The 23,450-nt window shown below is 39.3% G+C and overlaps 1 long non-coding RNA gene across 2 annotated transcripts; it reads right to left on the bottom strand.

Annotated features, from left to right (window-relative positions):
- Positions 1 to 2,746: 2,746 nt before the first annotated feature.
- LOC138835136 (uncharacterized) lies at positions 2,747 to 4,987 on the bottom strand. 2 transcript variants are annotated; one of them, XR_011374467.1, is made up of 4 exons: positions 4,728 to 4,987; positions 4,014 to 4,299; positions 3,514 to 3,630; positions 2,747 to 2,848 (listed from the first exon to the last, which is right to left on the bottom strand). It is a non-coding gene; the product is annotated as an uncharacterized lncRNA (long non-coding RNA). The 2 variants fall into 2 exon arrangements; XR_011374466.1 differs by having other exon boundaries at positions 4,014 to 4,987.
- Positions 4,988 to 23,450: the final 18,463 nt, after the last annotated feature.

Below are 23,450 nucleotides of genomic sequence, written 5' to 3'. Positions count from 1 at the left end.
AAAGAAAAAAACACATTTGAATACATATCTTAGAGTTCATTTTCCTAACATCACCTGATCTGACCTTTTCTGCTTGACTCAGACATATACTAGATATTGCAAATAAGGGAAACCATGGGACCTATGTTTCTTTGGGCTTAGCTTACTTCACTTAATATAATTTTTTCCAAGTCTTTCAACTTCCTAACAAATGGGGCAATGTCATTCTTTCTGATGGAGTCATAGAATTCCATTGTGTATATATACCACATTTTCTTGACCCATTCATCTACTGAGGGGCATCTGGGTTGGTTCCATAACTTAGCTATAGTAAATAGTGCTCCAATAAACATAGTCGTGCTGGTGGTCTTGTTTGTGATCATTTCGGTAAATGCCCAAAAGTGTGATTGCTGGGTCATATGGGAGCTCTATGTGGAGTCTTTTGACGAACCTCCATACTACTTTCCAAAGTGGTTGAACAACTTTACATGACCACCAACAATGAAGTAAGGTTCCCTTCTGTCCACATCCCCTCCAGCATCTGTTGTTTTTAGAGTTCTTGATTTCAGCCATTCTAACTGGAGTGAGGTGGTATCTCAATGTTGTTTTGATTTGCATTTCTTTTATGGCTAGAGAGGTTGAGCATTTCTTCATGTGTTGATTGGCCATCCTTCTTTCCTCTTCAGAGAAGTTTCTCTTTAAGTCTTTAGCCCACTTAGTTATTGGGCAGTTGTTTCTTTGAGGATTTGTTGTCGAGGGATTTAATTTTTTGAGTTCTAAGTATATATTACATATGAGACCCTTGTCCATTGTATGGCTAGTGAAGATCTCCCAATCCGTAGGCTTTCTATTGATCTTGCTAGCTATGTCCTTTGCCATGCAGAAGCTCTCTAACTTCATGCAATCTCATTTGTCCAACCTTTCTTTGATTTGTTGTGTTTCTGGGTCTCTATTAAAAAATTTTCGAACACTGCTGGAGGAATATCAATACCAAATTTCAAACTCTACTATAAAGCCATAGTAATCAAAACAGCTTGGTATTGGCATAAGAACAGACCTCAGGACCAATGGAATAGAATTGAAAACCCAGAAATGAACCTACAGACCTATAGCCATCTAATCTTCGATAAGGAAGCTAAAACAATAGAATGGAAGAAAGACAGCCTCTTCAGTAAATGGTGCTGGCAAAATTGGTTAACTACATGTAGAAAACTAAAGCTAGATCCTTATATATCACCCTGCACCAGAATCAACTCCAAATGGATCAAAGACCTTGAACTCAAAGCAGACACTCTGAAAACATTACAGGATGGAATAGGAGAAACCCTAGGTCTCCTTGGCTCAGGTCGAAATTTTCTGAATAGAGACCCGGAAGCACAACAAATCAAAGAAAGGTTGGACAAATGGGATTGCATAAGATTGCAGAGCTTCTGCAGGGCAAATGACATAGCTGGCAAGATCAATAGAAAGCCCACCGATTGGGAGAAGATCTTTACTAGCCATACAACGGACAAGGGTCTCATATCTAAAATATACTTGGAACTCAAAAAATTAAACCACCCAACAACAAATCCTCAAAGAATCAACTGCCCAATAAATAAGTGGGCGAAAGACTTAAAGAGAAGCTTCTCTGAAGAAGAAACAAGGATGGCCAATAGACACATGAAGAAATGTTCAACATCCCTAGCCATAAAAGAAATGCAAATCAAAACAACATTGAGATATCACCTCACTCCAGTTAGAACGGCAAAAATCAAGAACTCTAACAACAACAGATGCTGGAGGGGATGTGGACAGAAAGGAACCTTACTTCATTGTTGGTGGGAATGTAAACTTGTTCAACCACTTTGGAAAGCAGTATGGAGGTTCCTCAGAAGACTTCACATAGATCTCCCCTATGATCCAGCAATCCCACTTTTGGGCATTTACCCAAATGTTTACAAACAAGACCACACTAAAGCTACCAGCACAACTATGTTTATTGCAGCATTATTTACCATAGCTAAGATATGGAACCAACCCAGATGCCCCTCAGTAGATGAATGGATCAAGAAAATGTGGTATATATACACAATGGAATTCTATGCCTCCATCAGAAAGAATGACATTTCCCCATTTGTTAGGAAATGGAAAGGTTTGGAAAAAATTATATTAAGTGAAGTAAGCCAGGCCCAAAGAAGCATAGGTCCCATGGTTTCCCTTATTTGCAATATCTAGTATAGGTATGAGTCAAGCGGAAAAGGTCAGATAATGTGATGTTAGGAAAATGAACCCTTAAATATGTATTTTAATGTTTTCGTTTCTTTCATGCATGTGTTTCTAACGCATCTATAAGATTATTTCTTTGTTGCTTTGTATGTCCCTCCCCCACAGTGTAACCCCCACTTTCACTATATTTGATGTCAGTATAACATGTGGAGGAGAGGGGGACAAACAAGTCGTTTAAGGATTCAGGTGGACCTGTTGCAACAATGAGAAGTACAAAATGTCATGTCAAAACCAGCTTTACAATGTCTGTGTGGGGGGGGTATAATTGGGTGGGGGGAGGGGGGTAAATTTGGTGGGGGGAGGGGGGAGGCGGGGAAGGGAAGTGAAGGGTAAACAAAGGAGGAGGCTGCAATGCTTGGTAAGAAATGTATGCATTATCCTGCCCATGTAATTGTAGCCCCCCTGTACAGTATGTTCTCAAATAAAATAAAATACAATTAAAAAAAAAATTTTCAGCCTGTGCCTAGGAGACCTAGCATTTCTCCTATTGAATCCTGTAATGTTTTCAGAGTGTCTGCTTTGACTCGAGGTCTTTGATCCATTTGGAGTTGATTCTGGTGCAAGGTGATATGGCCCCCATAAACAGGCGGGAATTGCAATCCTAATATCAGATAAAATAGACTTCAAATTAAAATTCGTGAGAAGAGACAAAGAATGTCACTACATACTAATTGAGGGATCTCTCCTTCAGGAGGATATTACAATTCTAAATATCTATTCACCAAACAACGGAGCACCCAAATTTATCCAAGAAACACTACTTTCCTTCAAATCCTACATAGATCCAAAGACATTAATTGTTGGGGATTTTAACACACCACTTTCCCAACTAGATAGATCAACTCAGAAAAAACTCAACAAAGAAACCGCAGATCTAAACAACTGCAAAGATCAACTAGATTTAACAGACATCTGCCGAAAATTTCACCCAGCAGCATAAGAATATGTCGCGACCACCTCGACCAGCAAGGAAGACGCGACCCGGGATTCTTCTCAATGCAGTTTATTCAGGACCTTTTACAACATCTTCTCTCCTGCTTCTTCTGCCCGCTTCTTCCTGCTTCTCTGTCCCCCCCCCCCCCCCGCCCCCGCGCTCTGGTTATAAGTCTCCTGGATGGCAAATCCTGAAGCACCACGTGGCATATACCGATAGGGTCGGAAACACGGAAGCAAACTAGGAGCCAAGTCATAGCCATATAAGGAGTTGTTTTTACAGAGAGCACTTGTCACCCGGAAGACAGAAGGCGGGAGCCAGCGCCATCTTACCAAGGAGCTACAATGTTGCTTTTGCGGCCACGCCTTACTGCCTGGCCGTCTTTGGTCGTGGCTCCCGCAGCTCTCCACAAGAATACACGTTTTTCTCAACAGCACATGGAACATTTTCTAAAATAGACCACATTTTAGGCCACAAAGCAAACTTGTCCAAATTCAGAAACCTTGCATTCTCTCTGACCACAAGGGAATAAAATTAGAACTCAACACCAGATTTTCTAATTTTTAAGTTAAAGAATCCTTAAAAAGCCGTTAAAAACAATGTGAAGATTCCTTAAAATTTTTGGTAATGTCCAAACCTCATAACCTTTTGAATTTTAAACTTAAACTCACCCATTGTTACAGCATGCTGACAACTCTTATCTTGAACATGTTCATAAACACATACAAAACACACAGATCTTAAAGCACACAAGAAATCAAAATCAGTTGTACGTACATTTTCTAAAGTTTTTAAAAAAATTTTAAGACAATATTTCTTTTAAACGAAGTACCTTTGTTGAGCTTCATTTTTCCAGGGCTTGCTTGTTTAGCAAGGTATTTCACTAATCAGTCTTTTGAATCCCTTCTGTTGGAGGAGGGCTGGGTGAGGGGGTCACCTGAAACTGAATGGGCCTGATTTTTACCCAATTTTGACAAAAGCACTTTACAAATTGTTAAGCTGTCTGGAGCAGCTGAAAGTCCAGACCAGGCTCACTGCTATCTACACCCTAACCTCTCCAGCAGCCTCCACCAGGAGAAGGTGCACCTGAGGCTTGTCCATGCCCCTCCTCTTGGCTGCTGTAACAAAAGAAGGGGGGAGGGAGACTTAGCAGGTCTGTGACCAAGCCCAGCCAGAGGCTGAGACTTTTATTCCCCCAGAGATGTTCAAATAAATATCAAAACACTGATAAACACAAAAACCAAGGATTCACATTTAAAACTGGTACCAATTCTAAAACGGAACTAGACAAAACAACAACCAAAGGCTGAGTTGGGGACTAATGGGCCCCCAGAAATCTGTGCTGTTCTCAAGCTGAATCCAGAGTTTGCTGAGTGAGCCTGCCACTCTCACCCAGAACTTCCCTACCTCAGAAAACATAGAACAGAAAACACACCAAAGTAAACAAGACAGACAAGTGGCCACAAAGACGAAATCAGGTCTCAGTGAATGGGGCAACATCTCAACACCACTCACTTACCAGGGGACTCGGACCCCCTCTACTCACCTCGGGAGGATTTTTCTTTTAGATTCCTGCAAACATTGACCCAGGAGCCTTCCAAGACAGAGGAGAATTCCCAGTCCTCTTGGGGCAAGAGAAAGAAGTTCCTAGTGGCTGTCCCCTCAGACTGACAGGTTCTCCCCCGTACTCAGACCCCCTGGGCTAAGGCCCGAGGCTAAGATCTTGCTGGTGCCACTTGCAGGTGGTCAGTGGCAGTTTCATAAAAAAAGAAGGAGCTAGAGAGAAACAGATATTAAGGGGGTGTTAGCCAGTCTCCTCTGAGCCCTTGCATCAGGATGAATCTGGGAGGAGAAACATTCCAAGAATTCCAAAAGACACACAGACAAAACACTGAACCCTGAGACAAGACATGTTCACAGCATGTGCATTGTAGACTGTCAGTCAGAAAGTGCTGGACTACAAATGGGCCCAAATGTCCACACTAGTGGACAGTCTACCCTGTACACTATCAGTCAGAAAGTGCCGGACCCCGCACTAGTGGATAGCCTACCCTGTAAACTATCAGTCAACAACAAATCCTCAAAGAAACAACTGCCCAATAAATAAGTGGGCGAAAGACTTAAAGAGAAGCTTCTCTGAAGAAGAAAGAAGGATGGCCAATAGACACATGAAGAAATGTTCAACATCCCTAGCCATAAAAGAAATGCAAATCAAAACAACATTGAGATATCACCTCACTCCAGTTAGAACAGCAAAAATCAAGAACTCTAATAACAACAGATGCTGGAGGGGATGTGGACAGAAAGGAACCTTACTTCATTGTTGGTGGGAATGTAAACTTGTTCAACCACTTTGGAAAGCAGTATGGAGGTTCCTCAAAAGACTTCACATAGATCTCCCCTATGATCCAGCAATCCCACTTTTGGGCATTTACCCAAATGTTTACAAACAAGACCACACTAAAGCTACCAGCACAACTATGTTTATTGCAGCATTATTTACCATAGCTAAGATATGGAACCAACCCAGATGCCCCTCAGTAGATGAATGGATCAAGAAAATGTGGTATATATACACAATGGAATTCTATGCCTCCATCAGAAAGAATGACATTTCCCCATTTGTTAGGAAATGGAAAGGTTTGGAAAAAATTATATTAAGTGAAGTAAGCCAGGCCCAAAGAAGCATAGGTCCCATGGTTTCCCTTATTTGCAATATCTAGTATAGGTATGAGTCAAGCGGAAAAGGTCAGATAATGTGATGTTAGGAAAATGAACCCTTAAATATGTATTTTAATGTTTTTGTTTCTTTCATGCATGTGTTTCTAATGCATTTATAAGATTATTTCTTTGTTGCTTTGTATGTCCCTCCCCCACAGTGTAACCCCCGCTTTCACTATATTTGATGTCAGTATAACATGTGGAGGAGATGGGGACAAACAAGTCGTTTAAGAATTCAGGTGGACCTGTTGCAACAATGAGAAGTACAAAATGTCATGTCAAAACCAGCTTTACAATGTCGGTGTGGGGGGGAGGGGGGTATAATTGGGTGGGGGGAGGGGGGTAAAATTGGGTGGGGGGAAGGGGGAGGCGGGGAAGGGAAGTGAAGGGTAAACAAAGGAGGAGGCTGCAATGCTTGGTAAGAAATGTATGCATTATCCTGCCCATGTAATTGTAGCCCCTCTGTACAGTATGTTCTCAAATAAAATAAAATACAATTAAAAAAAAAAAAAAAGAAAGTGCCAGACTCAAGCTTCTGCACTAGTGGATAGTTTACCCCCCAGGAGATCTGAGGGACCACTCCCACCAGCCCCATTGGCTGTCTTATAGCACGTCCGCTAAGACCTCTTGCCAACCCCAATACAGAACCTGCAGGGAACTCAAATACCAGATGATTTCAGAATGGCAATGCCTCTACTTACTTGCCGGGCTTCTCATGACTCCTTGGTTAAGGCGTCTGGGTGGGCTTTGGGGGGATTCCCGGCCAATGCACCAAATGTAAAACTGAATTTGGAAATCCTTACCCAAAAGACCACCAGAGACCATCAACAATGTAAAAGCAAAGGAGTCTTTATTGCAAGCTGGAACTTGGTCCCCCCACAGCCCATGACGCTGAGAGGCCCCGAGACCAGGGTTATAGTACTTTTTATACAATTTTTAAGGAAGGCAGGGACTTTGTATACATCATAGCATCTTACAACAAATTATAACACATCGCAGGGAAACTCTTAATACAATTCTATAGTATGATTGGCGCACTACAAAGCAGAAACAGGTTGTTGGTTAGATCAGAGGGTTGAAGTACTTTAAACTGGTTGGCTTGCACCACAGGGAGTCTCAAGGACACACTTGCTAAACTGCAGGGTTCCTTTTTTAAACAAACACCACCTGTGGCCTGACTGCGGGGGTCACCATGCCCTCCAGCACCTGCCTGCCTGCGGTTTCCCCAAGGATAGTTTATGTTCCTAGTTGCCAAGGAATTGCTTCTTCTGTTCATTCCCAGGTCGGGCTCATGGTCAGCTGCATAACTCATACTTCAGAAGATGACATCTAGCTCAAGATGGAGTCACTCAGGCCTCAAGCTCCTCAACAGCCTCTTCAAAAAATTGTGCTGGTAGAATTGGCTGTACACAGAAAACTGTAGTTATATCCTTATATATCCCCCTGCACCAGAATCAATTCCAAATGGATCGAAGACCTCAATGTAAGTCCAGATTCCTTGAAAATGTTATAGGAAGGGTTAGGGGAAACACGAGGGCCCCTTGGCATAGGTCAAAACTTCCAAAGATCACGAAGCACAACAAATCAAAGTAAGTCTGGATAAATGGGATTACATCAAACCAAATCAATCAGTTGTCAAACTCAAAAGCCATGGAGAAGAGATAGTGTAGCACAGATTTATTAAGGAGCAAATCTACAGATGAGAGCCTCAGCCAATGCTAAACACTTACTACCTTTTCTAACTAGGTTATTTATAGTAGATTTACATGTATATAAGAGTTTTCTGGTGGGGATTAGAAAGAAAACAACTAATGCTAAGACATAGATAGCATGTGAAATGAGTTTTAGCTGGAGAAAGGGAGGGATTAAGGCAGTTGGGTCTATAACTCAAAGTCTTGGCTTGGTGCCAGCTAAGAAGGGCGTAAAGCAGGAGTGGTTATAAACAAAAGCACTGGTCTGAAGCCTCAAAATAAGGACCCTTGTCTATGTGAACCAAACAGTCTCTAACATGAGGTTTTATTTAAATTAACAAGCACAAGTTTAGATTTTTGCAGAGTGGGATGGTGTATAGTCACAGGCAATGTCTGCTATGTCAGGTAATGCAATCTACACTTTCACATGTTACCCAATAGCCAGGTTTCAACACAAATAGATACAATGAGATTGTACAAATGAGACTTTGATTTTTCCCTTTCATGAATCAAAATTCTGTCAAATGCTTTCTGTCCTCCAGATGTTAACACTACATTTCTCATTATCTTTTCTACTATTTTGTCTTCATTATTGATGTTCACAGTACTTTTTATTGTTGTCTTCTGTGTATATGCAATTTTTAGGGCTTGAACTCTATGTTTAATGGTCTCCATTGTATTTTTTGCTCATGGGTGATGACACTATTCCTTGAGCCACATCTTTACCTTCTCCTTCTTGCTGGATAATTGGAGATAAGTTTTCACATTTTTTTTGTATTTTTTATTTTTTTTATTGTGAAAATATTGTACAGAGGGGTTAAAATTACATGGGCAAGATAATGAGTGCGTTTATAATCAAGAACTCTAATGACAACAAATGCTGGAGGGGATGTGGACAGAAGAGAACTATACTGCATTGTTGGTGGGAGTGTAAACTTGTTCAACCACTTTGGAAAACAGTATGGAGGTTCCTCAAAAGACTCCACATAGAGCTCCCCTGTTTCCCAGCAATCCCACTTTTGGGCATTTACCGAAATGATCACAAACAAGACCACACTAAAGCTACCAGCACGACTATGCTTATTGCAGCATTATTCACCATAGCTAAGATATGGAACCAACCCAGATGCCCCTCAGTAGATGAATGGATCAAGAAAATTGGTATATATACACAATGGAATTCTATGCCTCCATCAGAAAGAATGACATTGCCCCATTTTTTAGGAAATAGAAAGACTTGGAAAAATTATATTAAGTGAAGTAAGCCAGGCCCAAAGAAGCATAGGTCCCATGGTTTCCCTTATTTGCAATATCTAGTATATGTCTGAGTCAAGTTTTCACATTTTTGTCTGTTTAGACTGACATTGAAACAAAATCTTCAGTTCTTAGCCTCCTGAGTTTCTAGGATTCTACACATGAGCCTCTAACACCAAGCTTTGCTATACTGTTATTTTAATTATGTGGTAGAAGAAAGTGGAAGTATATTTGTGTTGTGTGCAATTTTCAAATACAAGTTTGAATCAACTGTTATCAATTTTAACTGTTAAATCAATGAATATTACACATTCCCACAGAAATATAATTGAAAAAAGGCATAATTGTTTTGATAAAACAAGTAATGGAACCATTTTTTTCACTTTACAATTCATGTTTTATATAACCTTAATTAGCGGACTTCCATGACTAAAAGTAAATATATTAATTGTATACCACAAGAAGCAAAGTGATTATAGTTAAGAATATATATTTCATCACAGCGAAAAGATAAGGGTTGAGCAGTCTCACTAAAAAGAAATGTTACACACAGAAACTAATCGATATGATATAGCTTGATAATTACACAAGATATAAATGAATGGGATTACCACACCATACCTCATAAATGTGCAAATGTAGGTAGGTGCCAGTGGTTCATATTTGTAATCCTAGCTAGTAAGGAGTCTGAGAGCTGAGAATCATGGTTCAAAGCCAGCCTACGCAGGAAAGTCCATGAGACTCTTATCTCCAATGAGCCACCAGAAAACTGGCAGTGGTTCAAATGGTAGAGCACTAGTCTTGAGGTGAAGAGCTGAAGGACAGCGTCCAGGCCCAGATTTCAAACCCCACAACTGACAAAAATAAACAAATATTTTGACATAAAATTTAAAATATATATGCTAAAACTTTTTAAATCCTCACTAGATATAATAGTTTATATAAATGTAAAGAACTGTTTCTGGTTTTAGTTGAACCATGCCGGTAAAAGCAAAATGTCTTCTGAGCTTTTCAGTCTTTCTTTTTTTTTTAATTGTGAGAATACCATACAGAGGAGTTACAATTACATGGGCAAGAAAACTGGTACATTTCTTTCTTTTTTTTTTTTTTTTTTTTTTTTTGATCCGGTCATGGGGCCTGAACTCTGGGCCTGGGCGCTGTCCCTCAGCTCTTCAGCTCAAGGCTAGCGCTCTACCACCTGATCCATAGCACCACTTCCGGCTTTTTTATTTTCTGCTTATGTGGTGCTGAGGAATCAAACCCAGGCCGTCATGCATGCAAGGCAAGTGCTCTACCACTGAGCCACCTTCCCATCACAGGAGTACATTTCTTATCAATTTTTGTTGCCTCCTCTTTGTTTCCCCTCCAATCCCTTCCCATACTCCCCTTCCCCCCACCCGATCTACCCCCCACACCACACCAAAGTTGTAAAGTTCGTTTTTCGACATAACTACTTGTACATCTCATTATTGCAATGGGTCCACCTGTATCCCTAGTTAAACAATTTGTTTTTTCCCTTCCCTTCCACAAATACCAACATAAAATACAGTGAAAGCATGGGTTATACGGTGGGGAAGGGACATACAAAGCAACAAAGAAATAAACTTATAATATGTTAGAAACAATTGCATGAAAGGAAAAAAAACAAAAAAAACATTTGAATATTTATCTTGGGGTTCATTCCCCTAACATCATCTTATCTGACCTTTACTGCTTGACTCAGACATATACTAGTTATTGCAAATAAGGGAAACCATTGAAATAGCACAAAGACATCATTGGACATGAGATAACACGTGTTTCAGAGACAACTTAGTAAAGACAAAATATGGAATTTAAATGACTTATAAAAACATTATCTATGTACATATGGCCATATAAGATGGTGTTAAGTGAAATGAACCCCAAGATAGGGACACAATTTATTGTTTCTTTTTTTTGGGGGGGGGTCCGGTCGTGGGGCTTGAACTCTGGGCCTGGGTGCTGTCCCTCAGCTCTTCAGCTCAAGGCTAGCGCTCTACCACTTGAGCCACAGTGCCACTTCCAGCTTTTTTCTTTTTGCTTATGTGGTGCTGAGGAATTGAACCCAGGGCCTCATGCATGCAAGGCAAGCTCTCTACCACTGAGCTACCTTCCCAGCCCCAACTTGTTTCTTTCTTGCTATTGTTTCCTACTCGTGCTGGATTTGAACTGCAACCCTCAGATCTCAGCCTCCTGAGTAGCTAGCATTATAAGTGTGAGCCACTGGCACATGGTTTAAGATCACATTTCTAACAGTGTACACTCAGGATCTGTAATGTGTATCTTCATCTATCTTTATATGAATCCTTGAGTTAAAAATATGGGCTAGAGCTTAGACTTCACACTCAAAAAATATTTCTAGTTTAAAAGTTGATACTCCTGGGGTGGGAAGGTGGCTCAGTGGTAGAGCACTTGCCTTGCATGCCTGAGGCCCTGGGTTCGATTCCTCAGCACCACATAAGCAAAAAGAAAAAAGCTGGCAGTGGTGCTGTGGCTCAAGTGGTAGAGTGCTAGCCTTGAGCTGAAGAGCTGAGGGACAGCGCCCAGGCCCAGAGTTCAGGCCCCATGACCGGATCCAAAAAAAAAAAAAAAAAGTTGACACTCCTGGAAAAATAAAACCTAAGAATATAAAGGAGTCTGGAAAGTTGAGTGTGCATCCAGCCTGGGAAGAACAGTCTCTGAGACACTATCTATAATTAACCAGCCAAAAACCTGGATTGGAAGGTTGCCTCAAGTGATGGAATACTAGTCATGAGCAAAATTGTTGAATAAGAGCTTGAGGATTTTGCATACATACATACAAACATACACATACATACAGAGACACTTCTATGTGCAAACACACATACACAAATGAAACAACTCTCAGAATGTGCAGAAAAGTTAGAAAACAATAGAAAATATGTCCTGAGTAAGACTAGATCAAATGATAATTTTTACTATGAGAAAGTCCTCAAGTGAACTTTCTTCAAAAATGTTTGAGTATATTACATAGGTAGGGACCAGAGATAGTAAGAAAGTCAAGTAATCATTATTAAAGGGATCAGATCCAATGAGGAATGAATCAGAGACCCCTGCAGGTGCATCTGAAAATGTTCATATACTGTGTCAAATATTAGAACATCTTTGAAAATAGTACATAAACAGTCTGAGCAGTCAGTCTAGTGAATAATATCATTGGAGAAGTTCAGAATTGCTAGTCTGTATCTAGATTAAATAAACCAACAAACTATGGCGGGGCAATGTGATACAAGCCTGGAATTCTAGCACTCAGACTAAGAGAGGAGATTAGAGAGTGTAATCACATAGTGATACCTTCCCTGGACCAGGTAGTATAATTTTGTCTCAATGAAACATACCAAATAACAAGAAAGGGATTCACAGTTAGAAGTATGGGATAATTTTGTCATTATGTTTTGAGAAGTCGTTTCCTATTGAAATGTAAGTCATATATAATCTTCAGTTGTGTTTTTAATACTCTCTTCTTTACAGAATATTCCTAGATGTGAAATGGCTCATGATTTCCCAACCAAAAATTTGAAAAAGTAAGTATCATTCTGTTGGATTCCAAAGAAATCTTGAAGGCTTACAAAAGTTTAAACCTGGAGAAATAGCAAAGTTCATCTAATGTAAGACTTTGTAGACCTTGCTAAATTAGAATTTAGATTTAAAATAAATATTTTGGTTTTGTTTGTAATTTCATATTCTATAGGATACTACAAAATTCTTTTTAAGTAGAGGGTTTAATTGACAAATTCACAAATGATTCTGGCATTCTATTTGCCTAAAATATTCTTTCAAGCAAGGTATAATTAGAACTTAGTTAATACATAATTCCAGCAGTTCATGTATAAAATGATAACATGAATAATCTGGACAGAGTTGGATGATACCAATTTATAAATTTAGAAAAAGCAACTTTTTGAGGCTTTGGTGTAACATGGTGTGAAGAGAGCAAGTCTGTGACATCTTGGTTCTTCTATCTATTTGTATCACAGGAAGCAATTTCCTTAATTATGTGCCTCTGTATACAATGAGGAAAATGCTAGGGTTGGGGTTTGTTTTTATTTTGTTTTTGTTTTTTGTTTTGTCCTAGGGCTTGAACTCTTGGCCTGGCCATTCTCTCTGAGCCTGTTTTTGCTCAAGGCTCATGCCCTACCACTTCAACCTCAGTGTCACTTGTGTCTGGCTTTTCTTGAGCAGTTTATTGGAGAAAAGAATCTAAGGAAACTTCCTGCCTGGCTTTGAACCATAATCTTCCGATCTTAGTCTCTGGAATATCTATAATAGATTAAAAATAAATATAAATATTTGCAAGTGTTCTGATTTCAAGAATACTACTGGGGGGGAAATGTTGCAGCAAAGTTTAGTGTAGTGTTCTTTCCACAAGAGGAAGGGCATCACATTAGCAGAAGTGTAGTATTTTTTCACAATAATGATAAGCTAGTCATATTGTAAGTTTAGGGAATATTAACGTGCACATTACAAGTTGGAAACTGTTGGGTTAGGATAACTTTATGACATAAAAGTGTGGGATTGTTGGTCATAGAAATAATAGCTTACTCTGATGAACAAATGTTTACTCTTGAGGAATTAATTATTACAGATATTTTATAGTTTTATCCTCTACCAGAATGTGGCTATTTTTTCTGTTGACTTCTCAATATGTACCACCGCATTGGAATTTGCATCTATTGCAGAATTAAGTAACATGCAAACAGGTACTGTTTTGAATGTCTCTGGTACAGAACGTTCAGAATTTGAAAATGAATAGTTAGTAGTCATAGGAATTTTGAAGAAAATATGTATTCTGTCCTCTTAATTATTCAGTTTTAAAAGTTAGCAGTTTCCATAGAATTAAACTTTTCTGTTTTACTATGGGACAATACTAAAATTATGTTTTTTTCAATATAATGGCAAGTATATTGTGAAAATATTGGATAACATTCAAGTTGATGACCCTCTGAAAAGAAGGGGTAATGAATTCAAATAGATGCCAAATAGTGTTCATTTTTTAAAAAGTTAATACACATAGAATAATTTTACTATACCAATACAGTGAAATTATATTTTATGTGCTTATTTTTTTATTTAATTTTATTGTCAAGGTGATGTATTGAAGGAGTTGCAGTAACTGTAAGGTAGTGAATACATAACATGTCGAACTTTTTTACCTCCCCCCTCATTTTTCTCACACTTTTCCTTCACTCCAATACCCCTCACAAGTTGTAATGTAAATTTCCAACATATTGTCTTGTGAGTATTGCTATTGCTCTGGTTTGCCCTTTGTCTCATCATTTTGTTGTTCCTCTTCCCTTGACAAATTAAGATAAATGTATATACAATACACAGGGTCCTGAAATCAAATACAGCAGGGAATAAAACATAGGGGAAAAACACAAATGAAAAAAAGAAATCACATTGTACATTAAAAACAACAACCACAAAGAAAAACCTCTGTTTCCATATCTAGGAGTTCATTTTGCTCAGCATGATCTTATATGATCATATATACATAGCTATTGAGCCATTCTGCTCATCTGCTAGGACTATGTTAGACATTTCTTACTTATTGCATGAGGGAAACTATGAAATCTGTTTCTTTGTGTCTTGCTTATTTTACTTAGGATTTTTCCAAGTCTTTCCATTTTCTTATGAATTGGAAGCATAGAATTCCACCATATATATATTTATATGTATATATATATATGTGTATATATATATATATATATATATATATATATATATATATATATATATATATACCACATTTTGCCGATTCATTCATCTACTGAGAGGCATATTGGTTTAAAACATGCTTGCATGTAAGTATCAATTAGGGTCATTCAAAAATGACAGATGCCACCAGACATACTAAAATCATGATTTCTAAGTAAGATAGGATTTTATGGTGGTACAAGTGTTGAGATATCTGGATGAGTCTAATCTTGCACTGAATTAGGCAGGAAGATATCCAATATCATATGGGATAAAAATGGTAGTGAGAAGATATTCCCTTGAGAAAGATATAGGAGGCTGCCAGAAGTATGAAGAAATTCAGATAATTTTGAAGGATTTAGAATTGCAAGCTCAAATATGTCTCTTTAAGTGGAAAGGCAAAAGAAGGGGAAGGAAATAAAATAACAGAAAGCAGATAATTGTCCCAACTTACAGTATAAAAAGACATAACCTATAACTTCCATGTTAAAGAAAGACCAATATAATACATCCCACTTAATTTAGATACATGCAAAATATTTACTTGGCTTTTCCCACTTTAATGCTCCAAAATAAATGAAGACTTATAAGAAAAGCTATGTGATTGTCATTACTTCAACCTGAACACTAATTGTGATGAGCCCTTTATTCTCAGTATGCTCTTGGAAAATACTCCCTAAATTGATGATGTTGTGGCTGATTAGAGTCAGCGTAACGGGCTTCTGCTTGTATGATAGTCCCAGAATGTTTTAATGCAGTTTTTTCTCAAGGTATCCAACATATTGTCTGATGCTGTACTTTGAACACACCCTTACACCTAAGCACATTATTTGAAATTGTACCTCAGCATTTCTTTGGCACATTCTACTTTGTGCCTTTGTCTTTTTTGCATGTTCCTTTTGATGTCACAGTTGCTCTATTTCCATTTCATCTGTACAAACTGCTAAGAACATTGTTCATCTACTGTGAAGACTCAGGGTCTATGTTGAGGGGACAGAATGATGCAGGCTCCAGCCTCGGGATTGTCTGAGGACTGTGTTTGGGATTAGGAAAGCTCTTGGAATGCCAGGCTAGAGAGGGAAAACGTTCTCTCTCCCTATCTCCAGACACATGTCACAGATTCCTGAGAGCTGAGGAAGTGGCTCTTCTGCTTGCTTAAGCATAGATGAACAGCTGGACAAGCATTTTCCTGAGATTGAAGAAGTGGTTTGAGCTTGCTCTAAAATAGTTTAGATAATAATATACCTAGACATTGTCTCATAGGTTAAGTAAAAATGTATCTGTGGAAATTTTTTGTGTGAATGTTTTCTAACCACATCTTGGCAAAGATTATGCTTGCTTGTCTTTAAATACCCACTAACAATAAACCACAGCATGCAGTGGCAATTGCTGTTTGCACGCTGCATCCCGTGTCCTGGTGATTTCATGACCCTTACCCAGGGACCCCGACGCACTAGACGTTGACGATTGGCGCCTGAACAGGGACCCTGCATTGTTGAATTCAGGAAGGGATACTCAGGTAAGTACTTTTAATTACAGGGTGATGGGACAAGTTAGGTCTACTCCGTACTTACATATGCTTAAACATTTACTTGCTGCTTATGGTGTAAATATTTCTTCTTCTGACATAGAAATGTGTATTAATGTAGTTAGGGAATGGAATCCAATGAAGGAACATTGTATGTTGATAATTGGAAACGAGTAAAAAATAATGTAGAAAGAGCTGTTTGAGAAGGGGAAAAGATTCCTATTAGATTTTGGTCCATTTGGGCTATTTTACATACCCTTTTTAAAGTCTTGAATGAGGAAAGATTAATAGCGGACTTAAAGAAAGAGGCCACTCCTTCTATTGTAGATTTACAATTGGACTCTGAGGTTAAGGACGCAATAGGTAAGGATGCATTGCAATTAACAGAGAAAAAACAAGAGGTAAAAAAGGCTTAAAAGGAACAAACTGAAAGTGTAATAAAATGTCTGAGCAAATGGAATTGATTTTATCAAAATTACAACATATGGAGTTGGAAATTAGCAGAGTGAAAGGAGAACCTGAGAAAGTGAAAGTAAAGCAGCCTTTGGCTCCTCCGCTGGCCGATGCAATCTTTACAGCGTCACTCCCTCACAAAACAGAGGGCTCAGACAGTGAGTTTGATGATGAAATGTTTATTTTTTCTTATCCTGTAATTCGACCACGCCCTATGAATGGTATAGCTCAACCAGCCAGATATAAAGGTGTTGCTGTTGATGATATTGGTAAACTCAAGAAGGCAGTGACGTTGTATGGTCAGCAGTCTCATTATGTTAAGGAATTGCTTAATGGGCTTGCTCAACATTACAATAATTTTGCTCCTGAGGATTGGAAGATGCTTTGTAGAGCCTTGCTTAAGGAACCTGAATACCTACGATGGCAAATGTGGTTTACTGAGTTATGTACAGAAAGGGCTAGACAAAATGCACAGAGCAGTAACCCACGCCTACAGGTCATAACCTTTCCCATGTTTTGTGGAACAGAACTATATGCAGATGCTCATATGCAAGTGAACTCTCCTGAAGAGATTCATGAGCAGTTAAGAGACATAGGTATTGAGGCATGGGAAAGGATTTGACCGGTAGGAGAGCATTATGGCTTTTGGACTAAAGTAATTCAAAAACCTAATGAACCCTATGTTAAATTTTTATCGCGATTGAAATTGACCTTGGAATGTACTGTTGTGGGAGAGGCTGCAAGTCAACAACTACTGCGCATGTTGGCTTATGAGAATGCTAATGAGGACTGTAGACGGGCCCTATTGCCTATTAAAGAATCTGGGGGTTCCGGGAAGATGGCGGAGGAGAAGCTGGAATCTGAACAAGCTCTCGCATAGAAAGCAGCTTTAGAGTTCCAGTGAACAGTCCTAAGCCAGAGAATCACACCAAGTGTGCCATCACAGGACAGAGAGTTAGACAAGAGAGGGGAAGCCAAGGCAAGTGGTCGCCAGCAGCCGCCACGGCGGCGGCGGCGGCGACAGGGTCGCAAGCGGCAGAGACCACAGCCGGGGGCCATACCTGAGCGCTCACACAGAGAGTCCGGGACGAAGGAGCCAGACGCAGCGGCCGAGCGGATTCTACTCAACACCAGCAAGAACCAACAAAGAGCGGACATCTTCACCCTGCAGCTTGCAGACCAGAGACGACCCAGGATCCAAGACTCGGCACCAGAGACGACCCAGGACCCAAGACTCAGCGTGAGTACAAGCCCGACATCCTCACTCCTCAGGGAGCAGAGGAAGGAAGGCCACCCCTCCCCCCCCAGCACCGGTGATCTCCATCTTGGATACCGACAAAGCTCGGAGTTGCTGCTAGCTTCAGCTCAGGCCTTGGAATAAAATGAGTCATTTAGCAGGTCACAAGAACTTAACGCCGAAGTGACCTGCCAGACTCAGCTCCATCCAGGGAAAAGTCACCCAGCACAGGCGCCAGCCTAGACTCACTGGGTAACCAGAGCCAGAGGCTGCCCCTCCCTCTAGCAGCCACCACAATCAATTGAAAAACAGAAACCCTGAGAATGGCTCCAGGCTGGGCGCTGTGACTTATCACAAAATAGCCCCAGGGAAAAGCTACTGTTTGCTGAAAGGCCTCAACTCCACCCAGAACCTAGCCTCATCACCACATCCCCCTCTTTTGTGACTCTCAAAGCAGACCACCCTCCCAGAAAACTAACCTGGGAGGGGGATCTCAAAATCTTGGGTAAAGCAGAGCATTTTTCTGCCTCTTCCAACCAACTGACTTAAGAAACCAATCAAGCCACAGGACCTCAAGCTGACCAGAGACTCCAAGAGACTGGTTGCAGACAAAAGGGAGATACAGGATTCTTCCCACTCCTCCCCCCCCAAAAACAAAAAAACAAAAAAAAAAAAATCAAAAGACTTTTTTTTTCTTCTTTTTTTTTTTCTTTTTTTTTTTTTCTCTTTTTTTTCATCTTCTTCTTTTCTTTTTTTTGCTTGTTTTTTGTTTTTTGTTACCTTATATATATATATATATATGTATATAAATTTTTTTCCCTTCTAAAACTTTTATCAATCTTTAATTTTTGCCTCTTCTGAAAAAATAATTGTTTTCCAGTAACTTTTTTTTCTCATCTTATAATTTTTATTTCAGAATTACGTGAATGAGAGTTTTCCTTTCTTTTCTTGTCTTCTTTCTCTTTTTCTTTCTTTCTTAATTATCTTTTTGTTTTTTATCTAGCCCTACTGAACTTCTGATCTTTTCTTCTCCCTTAAAGCTTTTCACATCTCCTCAATGTCCCTCCCCTTCTCTGAACATATTCACATTCCTCTCTAAATAGACGGTCTTTTAACCTCTATAATAACATTAATTTTTACGTTTCTATTCTTTTTCTGGTCTCTCTTTATACCCCTTTCCGTCTCTTCTTTTTCTCTCTCTCTCTACTTGCATCCTACCCAACCCATTTCCTGCACTGTGAGTAGGACATAGTTAACTCTCCTTGTGCCTCCCCACACCAATCTATTCCTATTTTTTACCCACATCTCTCACTAATCCTAATAATTTCTGGTTTTCCAAATTCTTTTCTGCGGTTCGAAGTCCTTTAACATATAGTCGTTTGATGTTGAATAGATGTATCTGTTGAACTAGATTGTATCTGTAGACTATTGACTGTACAAATGCAAACTTTGGTTGATGGTTGCCTTAAGATAGTGTTCTAGCACAAAACTGGTGCAATCTTTATCTCAAATGGGCCGAGTAAGCCGGAAAAACACAAGAAAAATGGCAAATTCGGGTATCTCAATTCCCAACCTTGATAATCAGGGATTAGAACATATAAAGAATAACCAAGAGGAGAGTTCCCAAATAGCTCTACAAACACTAATAGCAAACATGATAAATGAGAAGTTTGACAATGTACAAAGGACTCTGTATGAGCGTGATAGGGAGAGAGAGGAGGCATCCCAGAAGTTTATACAGGAATATCATAAGCGTGAGGAAGCTTCTCAAAAACTGATACAGGATTTGCATGAACAACTTGAGAATACTCAAAGAGAAAGGGAGGAATGGCGTGAGCAGGCAGAGAACACTCAAAGAGAACTGCAGGAATCCCACAGAAGGGAGGAAACTAATCAAAGAGTAATTCACGAATTAAGAGACCAGGTAGAGAATACACAAAGATCACTAAAGACATTCATGGAATCCATTAACAAAGAGCTGAAGGAAGTCAGGGAGACCACAAAGGGAATGTTGAATGGAACCCAACAGAAGGAATGGGAGTCCAAAGAAACCATAACCAATCAACTAAGTGATTTGAGAACAAACACTGAACACCAAATTAAGGAAGTAAAGAAATTCATACAAGACCTAAAACAGAGCTTCAACAAAGAACTTGAAGCCATCAAAGCTGACCAAGTAGAAGGAAAAGAGATAAAAAACAAAGTAGAGAGTCTTGACAGCAGGTTAGACCATGCAGAAGATCGAATCTCAGGGATTGAAGACAGCCTAGATATTATAGAGAAAGAACATACAACCATCCAAGACAAGTCCAAGAAATATGATAGGTCTATCCAACACCTGGAGGACACCATCAGAAGGCCCAATTTAAGGATAATGGGTGTAGAGGAGCACCTAGAAACAGAAGTTAATGGTCTAGGAAATTTGTTTAACAGGATCCTAGCAGAGAACTTCCCAAACATACAAAAAGATAGGCCTATTCAGATACAAGAAGCTTTTAGAACCCCAAATAGACCAGACCAGAATAGGACATCCCACAGTCACATTATAATCCACACAGGATCAACCCAGACCAAGGAAAAGATCCTTAAAGCTGTCAAGGAGAAAAGATTAATCACCTATAAAGGGAAACCAATTAGAATTACCTCAGATTTCTCAGCAGAGACAATCAAAGCAAGAAGAGCCTGGAATGACGTATGCCATGCCCTAAAAACAAACAACTATCAACCAAGAATACTGTACCCAGCTAAACTCTCCTTCATAACTGAAGGCCAAATAAAAACCTTCCATAGCAAAGAAAAATTGAAACAATACATCTCCACCAAACCAGCCCTGCAAAAGATTCTTAAAGATGTCCTACACATAGAAAACCAACAAGAACGCAACAAAGGCCAAGAAACTGCACACAAACGGAGAATCCAAGAACCTTAGGAAGAACCCAGTTTTCACAGCCCCCAAGAAGGTGGATAACATGGCAGGAACTCCCAAATACCTCTCAGTCCTATCTCTTAACGTTAACGGACTGAACTCTCCAATTAAGCGACATAGACTGTCTAGTTGGATTAAAAAACAAGACCCTTCTATCTGCTGCCTGCAGGAGTCACATCTTGCCCGTAAAAACAAACATATTTTCAAGGTTAAAGGCTGGAACAAAATCTACCAAGCAAACGGCCCTCATAAACAGGCGGGAGTTGCAATCCTAATATCAGATAAAATAGACTTCAAATTAAAATTCGTGAGAAGAGATAAAGAAGGTCGCTACATACTAATTAAAGGATCTCTCCTTCAGGAGGATATTACAATTCTAAATATCTATTCGCCAAACAATGGAGCACCCAAATTTATCAAAGAAACACTACTTTCCCTCAAATCCCAGATAGATCCAAAGACATTAATCGTTGGGGATTTTAACACACCACTCTCCCCACTAGATAGATCAACTCGGCAAAAACTCAACAGAGAAACCGCAGATCTAAACAGCTGCATAGATCAACTAGACTTAACAGACATTTACCGAACATTTCACCCAGCAGCATCAGAATACACGTTCTTCTCAGCAGCACATGGAACGTTTTCTAAAATAGACCACATTTTAGGCCACAAAGCAAACTTGTCTAAATTCAGAAACATTGAAGTTATACCTTGCATTCTCTCTGACCACAAGGGAATAAAATTAGAACTCAACACCAAAAGCCACCAAAGAAAGTCCGGTATCACATGGAGGCTGAACAACACACTACTGAATCACGAGTGGGTCATGGAAGAGATTAGAAAGGAAATTCAAATGTTCATGCTATTCAACAAAAATGAACACACAAATTACCAGCTCCTCTGGGACACAGCAAAGGCAGTACTCAGAGGAAAGTTTATAGCTCTGAGCTCCTACATCAACAAATTGGAGAGATCGGAAACTAACAATTTAATGACACATCTAAACCTCCTTGAAAAAGAGCAGCAAGATAAACCCCAATCCAGTAGACGGAAAGAAATAATCAAAATTAAATCAGAATTAAATGAATTAGAATCCAAAAAAACTATAGAAAGAATCAACAAAACAAAGAGTTGGTTCTTCGAAAAACTTAACAAAATCGACAGACCCTTAGCAAACCTTATCAGAAAAAGGAGAGAGCACACCCAAATTAATAAACTCAGAGATGAGAATGGAAACATCACCACGGAAACAACCAAGATTCAGAACATTATAAGGGAATACTTCTCAAAACTTTATGCTAATAAGTTTGAGAACTTGACAGAAATGGACCTTTTCCTAGCAAATATTGACATGCCAAAACTAAACCAAGATGAGTTAAACCAGCTTAACAGGCCCATATCAAGCATTGAAATAGAAACAGCAATAAGAGACCTCCCAGCTAAGAAAAGTCCAGGACCAGATGGTTTTACAGCGGAATTTTACAAGGCCTTCAAAGCAGAGCTCACACCAATACTCCTCCAACTCTTCAATGAAATTGAAAGAGAAAGCTCACTACCAAACACATTCTATGAAGCCATCATAACCCTCATCCCAAAACCAGGCAGGGACTCATCAAAGAAAGAAAACTATAGACCCATTTCTTTGATGAACATTGATGCAAAACTTCTCAACAAAATTTTGGCCAATCGACTTCAACAATTCATCCAAAAAATCATACACCATGATCAAACAGGATTCATTTCAGGGATGCAAAGCTGGTTCAATATACGCAAATCAATTAATATTATTCATCACATCAACAGGAGCAAGAATAAGAACCACATGGTTATCTCAATAGATGCAGAAAAAGCATTTGACAAGATCCAACACCCCTTTATGATGAAGGTTCTGGAAAAATTAGGAATCCATGGAACATTCCTCAATACAATAAAGGCTGTATATGACAAACCTACAGCCAGCATTATACTCAATGGTGAAAAACTAAAGCCATTTCCTCTTAACTCAGGAACAAGACAAGGATGCCCACTCTCTCCACTTCTCTTCAATCTAGTATTAGAATGCCTAGCTACAGCAATAAGGCAAGATGCAGACATAAAGGGGATCCAAATAGGGAAAGAAGAAATAAAACTTTCCCTCTTTGCAGATGACATGATCTTGTATTTAAAGAATCCCATAGACTCCACTCCCAAATTACTCAAGCTGATTCAAAACTTTGGCAAAGTAGCAGGTTATAAAATTAACCCCCCAAAATCAATGGCTTTTCTATATGCCAACAATGAGAAAAGTGTGGCTGAAATTAGGAAAGCAACTCCATTTGTAATAGCCCCACAAAAAATAAAATACCTAGGAATTAACTTAACCAAAGAAGTGAAGGACCTCTATGATGAAAACTTTAAAATCTTGAAAAAGGAAATCAACACAGAACTTAAAAAATGGCAAAACCTCCCATGCTCCTGGATTGGCAAGATTAACATCGTGAAAATGGCAATACTTCCCAAGGCTATCTACAAATTCAACGCGATACCTATCAAAATTCCACCCTCATTCTTCAAGGAAATAGAGGAGGCAATCCAAAAATTCATATGGAACAATAAAAGACCCCGAATAGCAAAAACGCTCCTCAACGGAAAGAACACTGCTGGAGGAATATCAATACCAAATTTCAAACTCTACTATAAAGCCATAGTAATCAAAACAGCTTGGTATTGGCATAAGA

Source organism: Dipodomys merriami, unplaced genomic scaffold (assembly GCF_024711535.1).
Source record: "Dipodomys merriami isolate MVZ:Mamm:240054 unplaced genomic scaffold, mDipMer1.0.p SCAF_23, whole genome shotgun sequence".
NCBI classification, from domain to species: Eukaryota; Metazoa; Chordata; class Mammalia; order Rodentia; family Heteromyidae; genus Dipodomys; species Dipodomys merriami.
Note: the sequence above shows the minus strand (reverse complement) of the source record. Positions and strands in the feature narration are given on the sequence as shown.